Source organism: Carassius carassius, chromosome 10 (assembly GCF_963082965.1).
Source record: "Carassius carassius chromosome 10, fCarCar2.1, whole genome shotgun sequence".
NCBI classification, from domain to species: domain Eukaryota; kingdom Metazoa; phylum Chordata; class Actinopteri; order Cypriniformes; family Cyprinidae; genus Carassius; species Carassius carassius.
The window spans coordinates 26,006,454-26,027,305 of record NC_081764.1 but is presented as its reverse complement, the minus strand read 5'-3'; the positions used below and the strand labels follow the sequence as shown (position 1 = coordinate 26,027,305).

Sequence of the window (20,852 nt, the reverse complement as noted above, 5' to 3'; positions counted from 1 at the left end):
CCATCACTGTATTTCCTGCAATCAGTTAGTATTGTGTCTTTTCCAAAACAAGACACATAGAAAAAGGCCTCATCGCATGCCTGCACAAGAGCTAAAATTCCTCAACAACATATTTGACACTGCATCAGTTGTTTTGTGCTGAGAGGTTTTGACATCTAAATTGGTCACAGATGATGTCTGTCTGACACGTGTAATTCATACAGAAAGATGTTTTATCATGAATCATTCTGTAAATGCAGGCACCTGCAAATCCCATTCAGTTCTGCTGGCATAAGACTAAATTCCATCTTCTCACAAGGTTGGTATTTTGAACTTTGCTGGAATTTTGAAAAAAATTCAGTGAATCTTGTAAGCCATGTAATTTGGGTACAACAAATTGAACATTATGCAACAGGGAGGGTTTGTTTGTTATCTTGAGCTAATGCTAGCAGGAATTCACCCTGTCTGTTATATAATTCCTGACCAATGTTTTTTAGGAGAATGCTACTGACTTATAAATTTGCAGGGTGTTTTCCTCATCATTGACTCACAAACTCAGACCTGCCAGGAAATGATCTACAATTCTCCATAAAAATATTTTGGGGAATTGCAGTACACTCAGTCCAGTGTTTTCTGAGAAAATGAGGTGGATATGTTCCACAATTAGCAGCTTCTTGGCTGGAGAAGTGTCCTGCCTGCGGGTGTCGCTGTTGGACAGTGTTTTCTCTACTTCCTGTTGGCCTTCTGTAGCAAATTGTAGCTCCGTGTAGCTGTTTTTATTTTATTTTTTTCTCTAGAATCTTTATCTTACTATCACTCTCTGTTTTTTAAAGTGGTAAAATATAACTTAATTCACACCATATTTCTGATATTATCGATCAATCTTATCAGATTAACTTTGATCGTTCACTTTTATTTTATTTCCGTGAGTGCAGTACACCTGCAAAGCGTTAGCACTCGTTAGCTTGTCATTAGCGTTTTCATTCGAACCTATCGCTGTTTTCTTTTCTCCTCTCCCTCGCTCCAGTTTTTCACAAGTTCATCAAACAACCGCAGTAAGAATTTTCATCAAGCACGGTGAGTAATGGCTTCTCCTATCATTGTTTCTTGCACCTCTTGCCACATGTACAGTTTATCTATCTCTGTCGCTGATGAGGGATTCACATGTGATAAATGTAGGGAAATAGTTAGGCTGACAGAGAAGATTTCAGAATTAGAGACACGCATCCAAACTTTAATTGAGGACAGTAAAAATGTTAGGGCTCTAGATACGGCTTTGGATGCGTCTAGCTCAGGGATTCCTGTACATTGTTTGGTTCCGGAAACAGAGCCCCAGCAGCAGGGCAACTGGGTGACGGTGAGGCAGCGTAGTCGTGGGTCAAAACACCGCTCTTCTGTTCCGATCAAAACATTAAACAGGTTCTCCCCACTCAGTGATGCACCCACTGAGAAACCGGATGAAAGTGCTCTAGTTATTGGTGATTCTATTGTACGGAACGTGAATATAGAGACACCAGCCACCATAGTCAAATGTTTACCGGGAGCCAGAGCGCCTGACATCTTGGCAAATTTAAAAGTGCTGGCTAATGCTAAACGTAAATACAGTAAGATTGTTATTCATGCCGGCGCTAATGATGTTCGACTTCGCCAGTCGGAGATCACTAAAAATAACATTAAAGAGGTGTGTGAACTTGCAAGCACGATGTCAGACACTGTAATATGCTCTGGTCCCCTCCCTGCTTACCGTGGTGACAAAATGCATAGCAGATTGTCATCACTCAATGGCTGGATGTCTAAGTGGTGCCCACAGAATAACATAGGTTTCATAGACAATTGGACGAGCTTTTGGGGCAGACCTGGCCTGTTTAAAAGAGATGGTCTTCATCCCTCCTGGGGTGGCGCCACTCTTCTCTCTAGAAATATGGCAAATAGTCTTAGTGTTTATACTTGACTAACTGGGGCCCAGGTCAGGAAGCAGACAGACTGGCTAAACCGACCGTCTGCTAGCTGCCTCCCGTCACAGAGGTCAGTTAATTCTCAGCACATAGAGACTCTTTCACCTAGATATCACACTACAGAGACTGTGTCTGTTCCCCGAACTAGAAAATACAAAAAACGTCCAAACCAAGTTAAGATTAACAATTTAATTGAGGTTCAACAAATAAAAAACAGAAGCAATATGGATAAACAAATGATAAAGCTTGGCTTATTGAATATCAGATCCCTTTCTACGAAAACACTTTTTGTAAATAATATGATCACTGATCATAATATAGATGTACTCTGTTTGACAGAAACCTGGCTAAAAACTGATGATTACATTATTTTAAATGAGTCCACCCCCCAAGATTACTGTTATAAACATGAGCCACGTCTAAAAGGCAAAGGTGGAGGTGTTGCTTCAATTTATAACAACGTTTTCAGGATTTCTCAGAGGGCAGGCTACAAGTATAACTCGTTTGAAGTAATGGTACTTCATATAACATTATCCAAAGAAACAAATGTTAATGATAAATCCCCTGTTATGTTTGTACTGGCTACTGTATACAGGCCACCAGGGCACCATACAGACTTTATTAAAGAGTTTGGTGATTTTACATCCGAGTTAGTTCTGGCTGCAGATAAAGTTTTAATAGTTGGTGATTTTAATATCCATGTTGAAAATGAAAACGATGCATTGGGATCAGCATTTATAGACATTCTGAACTCTATTGGTGTTAGACAACACGTTTCAGGACCTACTCATTGTCGAAATCATACTCTAGATTTAATACTGTCACATGGAATTGATGTTGATGGTGTTGAAATTATTCAGCCAAGTGATGATATCTCAGATCATTATTTAGTTCTTTGCAAAATTCATATAGCCAAAATTGTAAATTCTACTTCTTGTCGAAATTTCTTGTTACAAGTATGGAAGAACCATCACTTCTAACACAAAAGACTGCTTTTTAAGTTATCTTCCTGATGTATCCAAATTCCTTAGCATATCCAAAACCTCAGAACAACTTGATGATGTAACAGAAACTATGGACTCTCTCTTTTCTAGCACTTTAAATAAAGTTGCTCCTTTACGCTTAAGGAAGGTTAAGGAAAACAGTTTGACACCATGGTATAATGAGCATACTCGCACCCTAAAGAGAGCAGCCCGAAAAATGGAGCGCAGCTGGAGGAAAACAAAACTAGAGGTATTTCGTATTGCTTGGCGGGAAAGTAACATATCCTACAGAAAAGCATTAAAAACTGCTAGATCCGATTACTTTTCTTCTCTTTTAGAAGAAAACAAACATAACCCCAGGTATTTATTCAATACAGTGGCTAAATTAACGAAAAATAAAGCCTCAAAAAGTGTTGACATTTCCCAACACCACAGCAGTAATGACTTTATGAACTACTTTACTTCTAAAATCGATACTATTAGAGATAAAATTGCAACCATTCAGCCGTCAGCTACAGTATCACATCAGACAGTGCACTATAGACCCCCTGAGGAACAGTTCCACTCATTCTCTACCATAGGAGAGGAAGAATTGTATAAACTTGTTAAATCATCTAAACCAACAACATGTATGTTAGACCCTATACCATCTAAGCTCCTGAAAGAGGTGCTTCCAGAAGTCATAGATCCTCTTCTGACTATTATTAATTCCTCATTGTCATTAGGACATGTCCCCAACACCTTCAAACTGGCTGTTATTAAGCCTCTCATCAAAAAACCACAACTTGACCCCAAAGAACTAGTTAATTATAGACCAATCTCGAATCTCCCTTTTCTGTCCAAGATACTAGAAAAGGTGGTATCCACACAATTATATTCCTTCTTAGAGAAAAATGGTATATGTGAGGATTTCCAGTCAGGATTTAGACCGTATCATAGTACTGAGACTGCTCTTCTTAGAGTTACAAATGATCTGCTCTTATCATCTGATCGTGGGTGTATCTCTCTATTAGTTTTATTGGATCTTAGTGCTGCGTTTGACACAATTGACCACAACATTCTTTTGCATAGACTTGAATAATTTGTTGGCATCAGTGGAAGTGCATTAGCATGGTTTAAATCGTACTTATATGACCACCATCAGTTCGTAGCAGTGAATGAAGATGTATCCTATCGATCACAAGTGCAGTATGGAGTACCTCAAGGCTCAGTACTAAGGCCGCTACTCTTCACGCTTTATATGTTACCCTTGGGAGATATCATCAGGAAACATGGTGTTAGCTTTCACTGTTATGCTGATGATACTCAGCTCTATATTTCTTCGCAGCCCGGTGAAACACACCAATTTGAAAAACTAATGGATTGCATAGTCGATATAAAAAAACTGGATGACGAGTAATTTCTTACTGCTAAATTCTGAAAAAACAGAGGTGTTAATTATAGGACCTAAAAACTCTGCTTGTAATAACCTAGAACACTGTCTAAGACTTGATGGTTGCTCTGTCAATTCTTCGTCATCAGTTAGGAACCTAGGTGTGCTATTTGATCGCAATCTTTCCTTAGAAAGCCACGTTTCTAGCATTTGTAAAACTGCATTTTTCCATCTCAAAAATATATCTAAATTACGGCCTATGCTCTCAATGTCAAATGCAGAAATGTTAATCCATGCATTTATGACCTCAAGGTTAGATTATTGTAATGCTTTATTGGGTGGTTGTTCGGCACGCTTAGTAAACAAACTACAGCTAGTCCAAAATGCAGCAGCAAGAGTTCTTACTAGAACCAGGAAGTATGACCATATTAGCCCGGTCCTGTCAACACTGCACTGGCTCCCTATCAAGCATCGCATAGATTTTAAAATATTGCTTATTACTTATAAAGCCCTGAATTGTTTAGCACCTCAGTATTTGAATGAGCTCCTTTTACATTATAATCCTCTACGTCCGCTACGTTCTCAAAACTCAGGCAATTTGATAATACCTAGAATATCAAAATCAACTGCAGGCGGCAGATCCTTTTCCTATTTGGCGCCCAAACTCTGGAATAACCTACCTAACATTGTTCGGGAGGCAGACACACTCTTGCAGTTTAAATCTAGATTAAAGACCCATCTCTTTAACCTGGCATACACATAACATACTGTGACGAGTGGGGCGGGGCCGAGGGACATGGGAGCGAGGCCGGGGGAGTGATTGGAGATGAACTACACCTGTTCGACCCACCGGTCTCGAGGCCCATGGAGGAGATGGAAGGATATAAAACTGGAGCGACGACAGTGAAGGACGAGAGAGGACCAGGCCTGGCTCCCATGTCCCTCGGCCCCGCCCCACTCGTCACACATACTAATATGCTTTTATTATCCAAATCCGTTAAAGGATTTTTAGGCTGCATTAATTAGGTAAACCGGAACCGGAAACACTTCCCATAACAACCTATGTACTTGCTACATCATTAGAAGAATGGCATCTACGCTAATATTTGTCTGTTTCTCTCTTGTTCCGAGGTCACCTTGGCCACCAGATCCAGTCTGTGTCCAGATCAGAGGGTCACTGCAGTCACCCGGATCCAGTACATATCCAGACCAGATGCTGGATCAGCACCTAGAAAGGACCTCTACATCCCTGAAAGACAGCGGAGACCAGGACAACTAGAGCCCCAGATACAGATCCCCTGTAAAGACCTTGTCTCAGAGGAGCACCAGGACAAGACCACAGGAAACAGATGATTCTTCTGCACAATCTGACTTTGCTGCAGCCTGGAATTGAACTACTGGTTTCGTCTGGTCAGAGGAGAACTGGCCCCCCAACTGAGCCTGGTTTCTCCCAAGGTTTTTTTCTCCATTCTGTCACCGATGGAGTTTCGGTTCCTTGCCGCTGTCGCCTCTGGCTTGCTTAGTTGGGGACACTTCATCTACAGCGATATCGTTGACTTGATTGCAAATAAATGCACAGACACTATTTAACTGAACAGAGATGACATAACTGAATCCAATGATGAACTGCCTTTAACTATCATTTTTGCATTATTGACACTGTTTTCCTAATGAATGTTGTTCAGTTGCTTTGACGCAATGTATTTTGTTTAAAGCGCTATATAAATAAAGGTGACATTGACATTGACATATGTTTCATTATTAACCCAGTAAGTATTAGGTAATGTTTATTAACGTAACATCTGAGAAAATGAGGTGGATATGCTCCATTATTCACCCAGTAAGTACTGTATTAGGTAACGTTTAGTAACGTAACATCTGAGAAAATACCTGGCTGCTAGTCCTGCTAGTCTGGTTCAGTTGTGGTTTGGAAAAACCCTGAATAAAGCAGGTTCCAGGGTGTCTTCAGCAAGCTGCATAAAAGTGGTCCTTTCTGGATAATCAGGAAAAAACACAAGTAGATCATCACTTGGTGACACACAGTGTAACTGGTTTGTTTGTTAATTCAAGTCACCAGATGTTTTTCAGGATTTCTTCATTTTGGATGCAAGCACATAATACAGGTCCTTCTCAAAAAATTTGCATATTGTGATAAAGTTCATTATTTTCCATAATGTAATGATAAAAATTACACTTTCATATATTTTAGATTCATTGCACACCAACTGAAATATTTCAGGTCTTTTATTGTTTAAAAATACTGATGATTTTGGCATACAGCTCATGAAAACCCAAAATGCCTGTCTCAAAAAATTAGCATATTTCATCCGGTACTTGACACTGGACTCAGGCATTTTGGCATTTCCTTCTCCCCAGTCTTCCTCCAGACTCTGGCACCTTGATTTCCGAATGACATGCAAAATTTGTCCAGTGCTGCTTCTCTGTAGCCCAGGTCAGGCGCTTCTGCCACTGTTTCTGGTTCAAAAGTGGCTTGACCTGGGGAATGCGGCACCTGTAGCCCATTTCCTGCACACGCCTGTGCACGGTGGCTCTGGATGTTTCTACTCCAGACTCAGTCCACTGCTTCCGCAGGTCCCCTAAGGTCTGGAATCGGTCTGGAACCCTTCTCCACAATCTTCCTCAGGGTCCGGTCACCTCTTCTCGTTGTGCAGCGTTTTTTGCCACACTTTTTCTTTCCCACAGACTTCCCACTGAGGTGCCTTGATACAGCACTCTGGGAACAGCCTGTTCGTTCAGAAATTTCTTTCTGTGTCTTACCCTCTTGCTTGAGGGTGTCAATGATGGCCTTCTGGTCAGCACTCTTACACATGATTGCGGTTTTGTGTAATGAACTATGCTGGGAGTTTTTAAAAGCCTCAGGAATCTTTTGCAGATGTTTAGAGTTAATTAGTTGATTCAGATGATTAGGTTAATAGCTTGTTTAGAGAACCTTTTCATGATATGCTAATTTTTTGAGAATAGAATTTTGGGTTTTCATGAGCTGTATTCCAAAATCATCAGTATTAAAACAATAAAAGACCTGAAATATTTCAGTTGGTGTGCAATGAATCTAAAATATATGAAAGCTTAATTTTTATCATTACATTATGGAAAATAATGAACTTTATCACAATATGCTAATTTTTTTAGAAGGACCTGTATACTAGATATGCCTTGCTGTTAAAAGAAAAATAAACTTTCTTTATAGTCTGACACTAATCTAAGCACACTTTGATTGACATTATGGCTTACCCTTCTTGAATATATAATTATATTCATATCTTTTCCATACCTTAAACCACATTTTCTTTGATTTAGAAAAAAAAAAGTTAAAAATATCCACCTTTTTCCTCAACGCAGAAGTAAGCCTATGAGACTTCCGTTTCATTAGCCGCTATAGGTAAATAACGAGGAGAATAACAGCGTGCAGTATACGGTAAAACTATTTGCAGTAAACCTGTCACGAGCCGGGCTAGACCTTGGGTCTCTGGTGTGGTGGTTGAGAGATCTGCCACTAGGCCACAGAGGCTGAGATGTTGGACCCAATTGAAATACTCAAGGCAGTACTCCAGGCAATGTTGGTTTACTAGAAAAACAAAGGACTTTGCGAGCCAGAAATCCAACAAAAGTTCTTCTCAGACAGAGGAATTAATAACAAGAGAGATAATGGGAAAACAAAACCACAAGGGAAAATAAAAACTCCACGAGGGGAGAAAACAAAACTAGAGCATGTGAACAATCAAATAACTGGGAACACCTTACTTTAGGTAGCATGTAAAGACTTGGAAGGACTTGTAAATACAGAGCTGGTAGCACGCAGCCTGGACTCAAAAACCAAGTATCAAACAAAGGGAAAGACTCAGCTAAAATACTCTAAGAGAAACAAGGCACAGGTGACCTGGATAACCCTAACAAGAGTAGACAAAGAAGAACTAAAACAGAAGGGAACACAGGGGACCTCTAGAGGCACAGAGACAAACTACAGGAGGTCAAATGCTGACAAAACCAGTGTGTTCTTAATTAAGATAACAAATTAAAATAATATGATAGGACACATCAATTGTCAATATCAAGCAGGAAAACAAACTGGACGCAAATGAGACCGGAAGCTAGACCCATATAATTTACAAATGGCTGCACCCATTTTTACATCAGGAAAAAGGTGGATAATATACAAGAATATTATAATGTAGTTTAATCATTGCTGAAAGAGTACATATGACCCCTGCCACTGTTTACACTGGGAGATGTAATATGTTAGACACCAGTGGACTGTGAGAGTTCTGCAGTATAGGGATTTTGTCTTTGGAAAGTGCTCAGGCATTGTGAGTGTAGGGTTTGGAGTTCAGGGGGCTAACTGGCGGATGTCCATCTGGAGCACAAGAATTCATGGCTGGCTTTGAACGTTGTGATGTAATAGAAGTTTGCATCAGATACTCAGCATGACTGATCAGTTTGCTCTCTTGTTTGCTATGCTCTTTCTCCTTAACTTTCTGTCTACGTCTCTTTTTGTCTTCCCTCTAGGACCATACAATCTCTATTTGAGGAGCTTGTAATGGAAGGCTTCATAATCATGTCAAGTTGTCAGATCACATTGTTAAAACCAAACCAAACACAATCATTACTGAGATAAGTCACATCTTTTTATTCTTGTATATTCTGTAACTGTCTGTCCCGAAACGGGTTTTATTTAGTCAATTTCACATTGAATCAAATGATAGTTCATTCAAAAATTAAAAGTATGTCATTATTTACTTACCCTCTCATTCCAAATCTGTATGACTTTCTTTACTTTGCGCAATACAAAAGAAGATATTTTGAAAAATGGTGGCAACCAAACCATTTTGGTGCCTATTCACTTCCACTGTATTCACACAAAAAAGGCCACATTTACATAACATGCTTCAAGTATCCCAATGGGTTTTTTTGTTTGTTGTTGTTTTTTTTTGTTTTTTGTTTTTTTTCATGTAGCACAGATAGGATATGACCCACGAATATGTAAGTAGGAAAAAAGCACATGAATTCCAAAATTCTCAGATCAGCTTCAGGTCTGGAAATAACTGTAATGAATCAGATATGTGCATTTGCCTCTGTCATGTTAATGGACATATCAGATACTTCCCTGTCAATGTGTTTTGGATGTCATTGAAAAAGAGACGGTGACAAGTGAATGAGTCATGCTGTGTTGTGTTTTCTGAGCTTTTGTGCAATCAAAAGCTTATGTTAACATTTTGTCTGCATCCACTGCGATTTAATTAGTATAAGTATAAAAGTATATCAAGTAGAACCAAAAATTTATAGAACAATGAAGAACATCTAAGTTATGTATGTAACCCTCGTTCCCTGAAGGAGGGAACTGAGACGTTGCATCAGAAAGAGACTGACGAATGGGGTCTTGCCCGAGAGCCCAATCACCTTCAAGAGTTAACAAAATGAGCCAATGGTACACAGTGTACCTTGGTCTGCGGGATTTGCATCGCAAGCTCTGTCCAGCTGTGCAGGTATATAAGGAGCAGCGCGAGCAACTCACACTCAAGTCTTGGCTGCCTGCTCACAGGAGGACTTACAAAGGCAGGTATCAACCGAGAAGTGGTGATACACATAAACGCTGAGGTACCAGCCCGCAGGGTGGAAGTTTCAATGACAGAGCTGGCAAGGTGCTTTCCAAGGGAAAGACACATGCTGCAAAGAGACTTACTGTGGAATACACATGTGGGATTGCCCAGAAAAGGGGAATCACAACACATGAAGGCACCTAGTCCCACACAGGGCTGACCGATAGTGCATGCACGCAAGTGCTGGACATCAACAGTGCTGGAGGGAACCCAGGGTTCTGAACTGAAAAACTCACCTGAGGGGAATAGCTCACGCATCCAGTCCGTGGAGTGGAATGGCGCAGCAAGCGAATTGACACCGAGCAGGTCCTTAGTGGCCCGAAGGGGTGAGTACCTGGGAGGACAAAGGCTCTACAAAGAGATTATAAAATCTCGCAAATGTGTTAAGTGTCACCCAGTCTGCAGCTCTACAGATATCTGTTAGCAAGGTGCCATGCGCCATGTTAGCTCTACCGAGAACAAGGGTTCGAAGGGAACCCTCTGTAGTGCTGATAGAACCACTGCGAGGTCCCAAGACTGAACTTGCTGAGGGCGAGGCAGATTGAGCTTCCTGGCCCCTCTCAGGAACCTGATGATCAGATCATGCTTCCCAAGAGACTTACCATCAATAGGGTCATGGTGAGCCAAAATGGCTGCCACATAGACCTTCAGGGTGGAAGGAGACAGCCTTCGTTCCAACCCTTCCTGAAGAAAGGAAAGCACTGACCCGATCGGGCATCTCCAGGGGTGACAAAGTGACAAAGAGGTTCCACTTCAAAGCATAGGCGTGTCTGGTAGACAAGGCTCTAGCTGAAGTGATGGTAGATACCACCTGAGGTGGCAAGGTACCTAAATCTTCCGTGACCCGTCCAGAACCCACACAAATAGGTTCCAAAGATTGGGACACGGGTGCCATAGGGTGCCACGTCTCTGAGAAAGAAGGTCTTCCCTCAGAGGAATTTGCCTGGGAGGGGCTGTCGCGAGGAGTACGAGGAAGTTCAGGGAACCAGGTCCAGCGGGGCCAAAAAGGCGCAACCATGAGGACCAGCTCCTGATCCTCCCTGATCTTGCACAATGTCTGTGCAAGAAGGTTCACTGGGGGAAACGCATACTTGCGCAGGCCCAGCGGCCAGCTGTGCGCCAGAGCGTCCATGCCAAGGGTGCCCTCGGTCAGGGAGTAAAACAACTTGTGGTGGGAATTTTCTGGAGAGGCAAATAGGTCTACCTGAGCGTCTCCGAAGCGTTTCCAAATCAGCTGAACCGACTGCGGTGGAGCCTCAATTCCCTGGGGCGAGACTGCTGCCGTGAGAGCTCATCAGCTGCACGATTGAGCCTGGCATGTGAATGGCACAAAGCAACCTCAGATGCTTCTGACTCCACAAGAGGAGATGGTGAGCGAGTTGCGACATGCTGTGGGAGCATAGACCACCCTGACAGTTGATGTACGCTACGGTCGCAGTGATTTCTGTACTGACCAGAAAGTGCTTGTCCTTCAGCAGGGCCCTGAAGTGGTGCATAGCAAGCCATACTGCTAGCTACTCGAGGCAACTGACATGCCACTGAAGTCGGAGTCCTGTCCAGGAACCTGACGCAGCATGCCCGTTGCACATGGCACCCCAGCCCGTGGCAGAGTCATCTGTTGACACCTCAACATGTCTGGACACTGGTTCTAGGGGAACACCAGCCCGTAGAAACGAGGGTGAAGGCTCGGAGCGTGCCCTCTTGCCATGCCCATCTCGGGACTCGGTCGTGAAGCCAGTGCTGAAGCAGTCTCATATGGGGCAACCCAAGCAGTATGATTTCCACTGCAGATGCCATATACCCCAGGAGCCTCTGAAAGAGTTTCAGTGGAACCGCTCTCTTGCCCTCGAATTGTCTCAGGCATTTCAGCAGTGACTGCGCATGCTCATTCATAAGCTGCACGAACATGGCGACTGAGTCTACTTCCTCGACACAGACCGTTTCTACGGTTTGCTTTCGAGGGGCAGGCTTTTCAGTACAAGGTTCTCCCATTCGGGTTGTCCCTGTCTCCCCGTGTCTTTACGAAGGTTTAGCATCTTGAATGGAAGTCTGTGAAGAGCTCGGTTCAAGGCATGCAAGTCCAGGATCAGTCATAACCCACCTGTTTTCTTGGGTACTATGAAGTAGGGGCTGTAAAAGCTGGATTTCATGTCAGCTGGAGGGACTGGCTCTATCGCCATCGAGGGCAGTTAAGGTGGAGGAAGCACCAGAACGGTTTCGGGCAGTTAAAGGTGCCTTTCATGAACTGGTCACTTCCTGGTGCACCTCCAGAAAGAAAGGAACCAGCAGGGGGTGTTGGCGATCATCTCGAGCAGCCCCCAAGAACCAGTCATCCAGCCTCGAGTGCTCGGGACAGGGTGGAGGATTCCACTCAAGCCTGATGCTCTCAGCTGCCCAGGAAAGCATGGCCATCAGCTCGGAATCAGACTCGGGCAACACTGGCACTCCTTAGGGAGGCAAAACAGCTGAATCCTCATCTCCCAAGGACTCTTGCCCACCTTGTGATGCGGCAATCGACATTAAGTCTTCCTCCCGAGCCCCGAATCAGATGTCAGGAACCTGAGAGGGTCCAGCAAACTCATCCAGAAACTCAACAGGCTGCGGCATTTGTCAGGGGGGTGTGGCCCGAGGAGGCTGGCTCATCGGGGAAGCCCACACGGTAATCACCCTGGCCACCAGCCGAAGTAGCCCTCTTACGAGAAGAGGAGCTAGAACAGGGTGTGGCAGAGGGGACTCAATGCCTTTCAAGGTAATCGAGTCTCGATCTTAACGCTGAGATGGTCTTGTCCGCGCAATAAGAACATGAGTCATCCACTAATGCAGTCTCAGCGTGCTGAAAGCCCAGACACGTGACACAGCGATCGTGGCTGTCACAAGGAGCCATATATCGACTGCACCCAGAAACACACGGGCGGAATGACATCTTTAAAAAGATGCAAACTCAACCAGTTTACTCTTTAAGAGAGAGAAAAAAGCTCTTTCAGTGATCTTGAAATGCTCAGGGGAACTCAGGAGCTGAATGCAGGAAGCTCAGATGAACCGCTGAATCGCACCGTCACACCAACACCAGCTGACTCACTTGTAAACACTCTGGTGAAAGCAGCAAGCTATGCGCTCAGCTCCGAAGTGAAAGCTTGAGTGCGAGTTGGCTGTGCTACTCCTTATATACCCACACAGCGGGGTGGAGTTCGTGATGCAAATCCCGCAGACCAAGGTACACTGTGTACCATTGGCTCTTTTTGTTACCACTCGAAGGTGATTGGGCTCTCGGGTGAGACCCCATTCGTCAGTCTCAATCTGTCGTAACGTAGAACGTGACCGACTGAAAGGGAACTATAATTATACTTCGTAAAGTTAAGCATATTTACATAAATGGATCATTTAAATATATTTTACTGGAAAATGTATGATTTAAAAAAACCTCACTGTCATTTTTTGTAACTTAGTTATATTTATGTATGTAATAAAAATAATAATAATTATTATTATTATTATTATTATTATTGTACAGTCAAATCTTATAGTCCACACCGTCAGTGATACCAGAAAAGACTAGATCTTCATTTGGCACAAGAAGTTGAAGGCACCCTTAAGAATCATTCCCTCCCCTCTGTTTCCTGGCACAGTGTAATGCTACATGAAAAGAGAGACTCTTGTCCCGGTTCAATGGCTGTGGTCACACTTATTGACTCTAAACTGCCTCTAAAGTTATTTGTTTACTAAACATTTTGTTATTCCTGCTGATAATTCTTGGAAATAATTAGTATAGCGAAATCACATAAAGTACATAAAGTCCAATCTCAGAGCTGTAGCTTTGACATGAACATTTATTGTACATTGATGGGTCTTTCCTAAAACAACTAACAGACTGCTTTCAGTGGTTTTCATGTGTTGCTGTTTCTTAAAAATTCACGTGACATTGAAATCAGACTTAAAATCAGTCATATAGAAGTGTAAATTATGTTTTATGATGTAGTGCACTGCCCAGGGGTCCAGACTTGAGCGACTTGATCAGTGTTGTATCACAACCCTTTGAATATGTAAAGCAGTTTTTCCTTGTCTCTCTAGGCAAATACAGTTACCTAGTCACAACATTGCGCCAAGCAGATATTGAGCCCATGCCAGCTCATCGCACTGTATGGCATCCTGCCCCTGGGGGAATGTAACCAGCTCTTATAGGCCTAGTCAACACTAGAAATGTGCCGGTATTTGGTAATGCGATATATCAAACTGTTCTAACTTGTGCCTGTAGTAAAAACTTTTTTTATTTATTTTTAAATTTTTTTAGTATCTCTTCTAAAATTGGACAAAACTGATGCAGATTCATTATGAAGCACCAAACAACTTGAAGCTATAATATTTGAATATTTTTGCACTAAATAACCTCTAGGAAACTTTATAGTGGCTCACGTAAATTGTTCAGGAGTGGTTCTAATAGATCCATACACTCGGTTGCGTTTATGTGTGTCAGAATAGGTGCAGAACGCACTCTGTCTGCTCATCTGAACTGTACTTGACCCGACTAAGCAGCTCATGGTCTTTGGTAGCTTTCTCTGGAATGAATGCTTCATTGCCATAGCAATGCCTGGTGTCCCATATCACAGGATCAACACCAACATTCACGTCATACCACTCATTTCTCATTTACTAACCCAACCTGTGCTCGATGGGATCAGTACAGGGATCGAGGCAAATCATGCACACGCTGTCCTGGTGGGCTTTAACCTTAACAACCAACAATTTGCAGGGAGAGTAAGACTCTTCCTCAGTGATCTGTAGCCCTAGGCAGAAGAGGGTTACAACATAAACAGAGTTCAGTGCTAAAACAAGACACCTCATTCAGCAACTGCAAAATAATCACACACAAGAGTTGGCACATGTATATCTCTGAAGATCTCTGTGGTATAAGAGAGTGTGATGTCTCTCCAGACGTCCCTCATCACATTATAAAAAAAAGTGTCTACACTGCAAGTACAAAAACTAGCTCCCAATACAACAAAAGCAAATTAATCATTTTCCAAAATCTGCATGAAATGAAAATTCACCCTGTCTAGCACCAAATAAATATAAACCAGCATTAGCCAACATAGAAATTCATTAAATACAGGTACTGTACCTTGATAGCTAAATTCATTATCTTCTTAGTATTATTATTATTTTTCAACTTTAACTTTTATATAATGAACAAATACAGCTGCAGTGTTGGCTTTGCATTCATTTATATTTTTCAACTACAAAAAAAGTCACAAGTAAAGCATTATAAACAATTTTATAATTTTATAATTTTATTAAAAAAAAAAATATAACATGCACATAAGCACAGAAAGTATTATACCACGCATGCAATTGATAATGATTTTAAACATTTTAATTTTAATCTTAATGAAATGGCACAGAGTGGTGATTTTTCTGTTAATATCGCCCCCTACTGGTTATAGTCTTTAATGGAGTAGTTCACCCAAAAATGAAATTCAACTTAAAATGTACTTTTCCTCAGGCCATCCAAGATATAGATGAGTCTGTTTCTTTAATTTGGAACATGTTTAAAATAAATATAAATTGATAAATGTAGCATTACCACATTTGCTCACCTAAGACTGCAATAATCCATGAGTAATGGACATGATTCCAGTCTATCAATTAACTTCTTGTGGAGTGAAAAGCCGTGTGGTTTTGAGAAACAAATCAATCATTAAGGGATTTTCATTTTATACCATAGCTTCTGGCCAAAATATGAGTTCTTATAAACTGTGCATGACCTGTGCATATTTCTCTCCTGATTCAGATGAGGCAACTTGTTTACTGAAGAAAGTGACAAGCAGTAAGCGATTTGAAATTAAAAATGTCTTGATGGATTTGTTTCTTACAATAACAGCTTTTCAATTCACAAGACATTAATTGATGGACTGGATTGTGTTTATTACTTATGGATTATTGTAATGTTTTATCAGATTGGACTCCCATTCTGACGGCACCCATTTACTGCATAGGATCCATTGGTGAGCAAGTGATGTAGTTCTCCAAATCCATTCTTATGAAAAAAAAACTAATTAATCTACAGTACATTGTGGATGGCCCGAGGGTGAGTACATTTTCATAAAATCTTCCTTTCTGAGTGAGCTAATCCTTTAAAGGGCAACCTTTCCTTGTTATCACTGAGATGTCAAAAAGAGCTGGAAATGCGAGGATAAGATACCCTCATGTACAAAATATGCAATATTTCATGTACACTACAGTGCTTTCTATGCTCTCAATGCCTGCTTCTTATCTCATGATGAACAAACAGAAATACAAGTTTTTATTCATTTCCCTTCCAGTAAGCACATATATATAAGTGAATTAACGGAATTCATTAACTCAAAAGTATGAAACAGACATTGCTACTTCTATCATGAACTCTCAAGAATGCAGCAAGGAGAGATGGGTGGATGCCAAGATATTCTGAGAATAATGACTCAAATATAATGTTATCAAATATGAACCACCGGTATACTTTTATAGTGCTTTTGGCACTTGGTGAAAACAGAGACCTGATATTGCGCAGCACCTGTTATGTGTTTGTCTAAATGTGTGTGTGTGTGTGTGTGTGTGTGGCCGGATGTTTGTGTGTGCACTGGTAGACATTTGTTTGTGTATGCTTCTGTTTGTGCTTCTGTGTGGTCTCACATTCATGCCCGCACACTGCATCCTGAGCTCTGTCCAGTTGGAGCCCTTTTACCTCGGCATCCATTAGAAGGATCTCACACCACCTGTGTTTTAGCCCCAGAGAGCCATTAAACTATTGTTCTTCTATTACTGAGCACCGGCAGCGAGAGCAAACAACCTTTGCTAACATCTGACTTCCTAATCAAATGAGTATAGAGTTGGCAGTTCCTCCCTGTATTTAGATATAAGTGAATGATTGGGTGAGTTGTATTAGAGTCTAAACAGCTGGAGTCAAAGGGGATTTTCCTTCTTTGTTACAGCAATATTATATCGGAAATCATCTGGCAATACTCTTGAGATGACTTTTAGTCATTTACTCATATTCCACTGGTGTGTGCAAATGGTTATAATCTGATATACAGAATTATTGCAGAATAATGTCAGTAAAATTAATGAGAAAAGTGTAGGAGGTCAAGATCGACGATGGGAACATTGGGTTAGAACACAAAAGATACATGATATTATAATGAACACTAACTGCTTCCTCTTCTGGTCTCCATAGGCTCGCAGTGTGTCCATGAAAGAGGACTCCTGATCAGGGCTCTGCTGCTTACGGGGGCGGCAGGTGTTGGGAAGAAGATGCTGGTCCATTGCCAAATATCCAGGACTGCAATACCTCCTGCACATGGTCTTCAGGGTGAGGAGAAATCATCTAAGCCTCTCTCCAAATACTTCCTAGGAATGTAGAAAGCCAAGATACCAATGTTGAAACTGCATGAGATTTATTAGGTCCATGTGTCATAAAAGGTGATCAATCAACATATGTGACTGACTGCTGTCATCATCTATTCGTCTTCTAAAATGGAGTGAAACTTCAGGCTTTGTGGGACGTTTTTCTGTTTATGAGAATTATTCTGGCATGACATCCAAACATAAACATTAATGCAATTGGAAAACCGTTCCTCTCCGTGTCAACGTCATACTTTTAAAAAGACATTGTTTACTTGATGTTTAACATTTCAAGAAGTTCTACAGTACATAAATAAACTTGCCTGTTTAAACTAGGAGGCCAAAACTGTATTCCCACATTACCTCTTCCCTTTAGTAATAAAGCTTTAGTAGTAAATCTCAGAGCATAGACAGTTCATATCAATAAAGAGCTGTGAAACTTGTGCAGTTCCCCACCAGGATAGATTATTGTAGCCATAAGAAAGGGAAATACCAGGCTTGAAGAACTGTTCCTGAGAGCATTTGGTACAGCAGATAAACAAGACAGGATGTGGCAGGGGGATTCTAAGATTCTGCGCTCAGCATTGTGTTGGATAGTGGTCTTTCAGCACCTCTCCTAATGCATGCTGGGAATAAAACCAGTTTCCAACATGACTTCCTGCTTGCTTAAGTCATTTGGAGATGAATCACTAAATTTTGCCCAATGCAAACATTAGAGAAAGGTTTAGAGAAGTAAGTTTGTATACTGTTCCTTTCTAATCCATAACTTCTGATGTTGCTGCTGAGGATGCCAAAAACAAATCAGACTAAAACAAATCCGCAAATCCCGAAGGCTAACTCAAAGATATGTGGGAAAAAGAGCTAGTGTTTTCTTGAATTACTGCTAAATTAATGTGCAGCATTTCAACTGGAGTCAATCCCCAAATCCATTGATTTTCATTAAGGAACTGAATCTGAGAAGTTGTATGTGGAAATATGCAGTGCTGATTAATTCACTAGGGAATTAATCATAAAACATCATAAAAGAAGAACTTACAGAGATTTAAAGTTCATAGCTGTACCAAAAGTGTTATAATACTGTAGTTTGACACTTTCCAAACATACAGAGGCCCATAGAGGCCATATTTGACTTTTGTCAGAAAACAAGACTGAGGCAGAAACATACTATTATAGTATACTAACTCTTACTACGGAATATACTATGTATACAATGCATAGTATGAAGATTTTATGCATGCAGAATACCAGAAAACCTATACATACAAACATGTATATAAAATATAACATATAAAAAAGGCTAAAATAGTATTATTTACTGATCATATCTATATAGTCTTTTAGATGTATACACACACTAAATAAGTTTGATTTCAATTAAATTAAATTTTAATTATTTTATTTTATGTGCAGACTCCCTAGAACTCTCGTGCTGCCCCCTAATTTGAAAACCCCTGTTCTTGGCTATATTTTGGAGTATTTGACTTATATCAGCCACAGTGTATAACATTTCTTTCTTCACTTATTATTTGATCAGAAAATAACATGATTTCTAAGTATTTTATTTAATAACTATCTTAAATTATAAAATGGTCATAAAGAGTGAGGGTAAAGGTATGGCCTATATCTTACCAATATTAAAAAATGAGTTACTGTAAACTCATTTAGTTTTGTTTTTTAGAATATCTTAACAAAAAAAAATTCTGGTACATGGGAGAGGGGTTTCTGCTCAGATGGCTAAATGGTCCGCCCATTAGAAATTAAGTTTGACTCAATAAACAACAAAAATGAGAGGGAACATAATTTATTTACAGAAAACTTTGTTAATTATTAGTGAACAGGACGCATTGTTTTCAGTCAAATATTATTAAAGCATTCACTTCACTAATGTGGCACCATGTGTTTTGAGGGCAGTTCTGATTACAGTCAGTGTTGTTTCTTTTCTGGCTGATAAGTGATTGTTTGTGAGTGAGAGAGCTGAGATGATTGTTTGTTTGGTTGTACCATTTGGCCTGCGTTGGAGGAACATTGTCGTCTTTTGGCAGGTGGCTTGGCAGCTGCAGCCCTCAGTTATTTGGATTGGCGAAGCTGAGAAAACATTCTACAAAAAAGTTCCAAAGCTGGACAAAGAGGTTTCTCTACCGGCAGGAGGAAAACATGTCAGCTTACATTCACAGTCATAAGAACACTAACTAAATAAACACATAACTTTGAACCCATCCCTGCATACAAGTCTAATACCAGACCATCAGCTGTGTTATTCTTCATTTGTTTAGCCCTTCATTCATAGTAATTCAAAGTTAATGTTTAAAGCTGTTGTCAATGTGACGAGGTGGCCTCTGCTGAGCTCTTGTGGTTAAAAATGAAGATACACTGTGCTAACATTAATAGAGTGCTGCAGTGATGATATATTTTTGTAGGCCAACCTGGAAATTAGCATTACCCCGATACAGTCAACAAAAACCCAATAGGATTTTTTCACTACAGGTCCCAAATAGATTCTGTAGTTCCATTTAGCCACTTGCGACTCGCAGTCGCCTTTTCACTTATCACAAGGTGGTACTGATTTTTATGTTGTGGAATAATATGTGAAAACATACTGAGCTTGTGTTGACCACAGGCTTTATTTCAGGCATTTAACCAAAAACCCCATAAAAAAAATCTAGAACCAGAAGTGCTCAATTGCTTAAACATTTCAAGGTTTTGGACTAAAAAACATCCCTGTATAACTCTGTTGTTTTCTTTTCTTCATTCTGTTAATTTCTAGATGGAAGCCAAAAGACTAAAGAAAATCCTGCCAAAGGTCCTGAAATCTATTAAACCAGAGGACTGTGTGTTAGTGGTGGGGCCGACGTGCAGATCTTTTGATGCAGACATAAAACCTTTCCACAAAGTTTACAAGAAGATCATTTTGATCCCTGGGCCAGATAATGCTTCAAGATTTAGTAAGTAAACATCTGTGTGTGTTTAATAATTTTATTCTGAGACTGCTTTCACATTTCAAGTTACTGACATAAATAATTTTATGTTTAGCTCTGCAAAAGGAGCTGCTCCAAGCAGGTGGTGCTCAGCTGGGCCCTAAGCTGGATTTGAGCTCTCTAAAGTTACACACATATACACATACTTCAGGTGATCCAAACTGTCCAAAACTCTCACTGCCTCAACCAGCAGACCAAGAGCCCCCCTCTTGCAAGGCAAGACCTGTCTACAAAGAAAAGGGGAGGTCTTTAAAGGAAGTTTTTTTGTGATGCTTTCTGGAAGGGTGCATGTGTTGAACCCAACTATATGTATAATGAGTGTACATTATGTTTGTATATTCTGTACTGAGCAGCCAAGGCCAGTGAGGAGGAGGGAGATCACAAGTAAGGGACAACAAAAGGAGAAAAATCACAAAAGAAATGGAAGGAAGGGAAGACTAAAAAGAGAAAGAAAAAGCTCATTTTTAATTGAACGCTCTAAACTTTTATACGACCAAAACACAGGTCACAGGTCATGATCATCCAGTCAGAGCCTAAATTCAAACACAGCCACAGTTTCTCTTGTGACCAGCAGAGGGCATTAGCACATCTCTCAAAGG

At 40.8% G+C, this 20,852-nt stretch overlaps 1 pseudogene; it reads left to right on the top strand.

Annotated features, from left to right (window-relative positions):
* The window catches only part of LOC132151420 (dynein regulatory complex protein 11-like), a 50,510-nt pseudogene extending 29,869 nt beyond the window's left edge, over positions 1-20,641 (top strand).
* Positions 20,642-20,852: the final 211 nt, after the last annotated feature.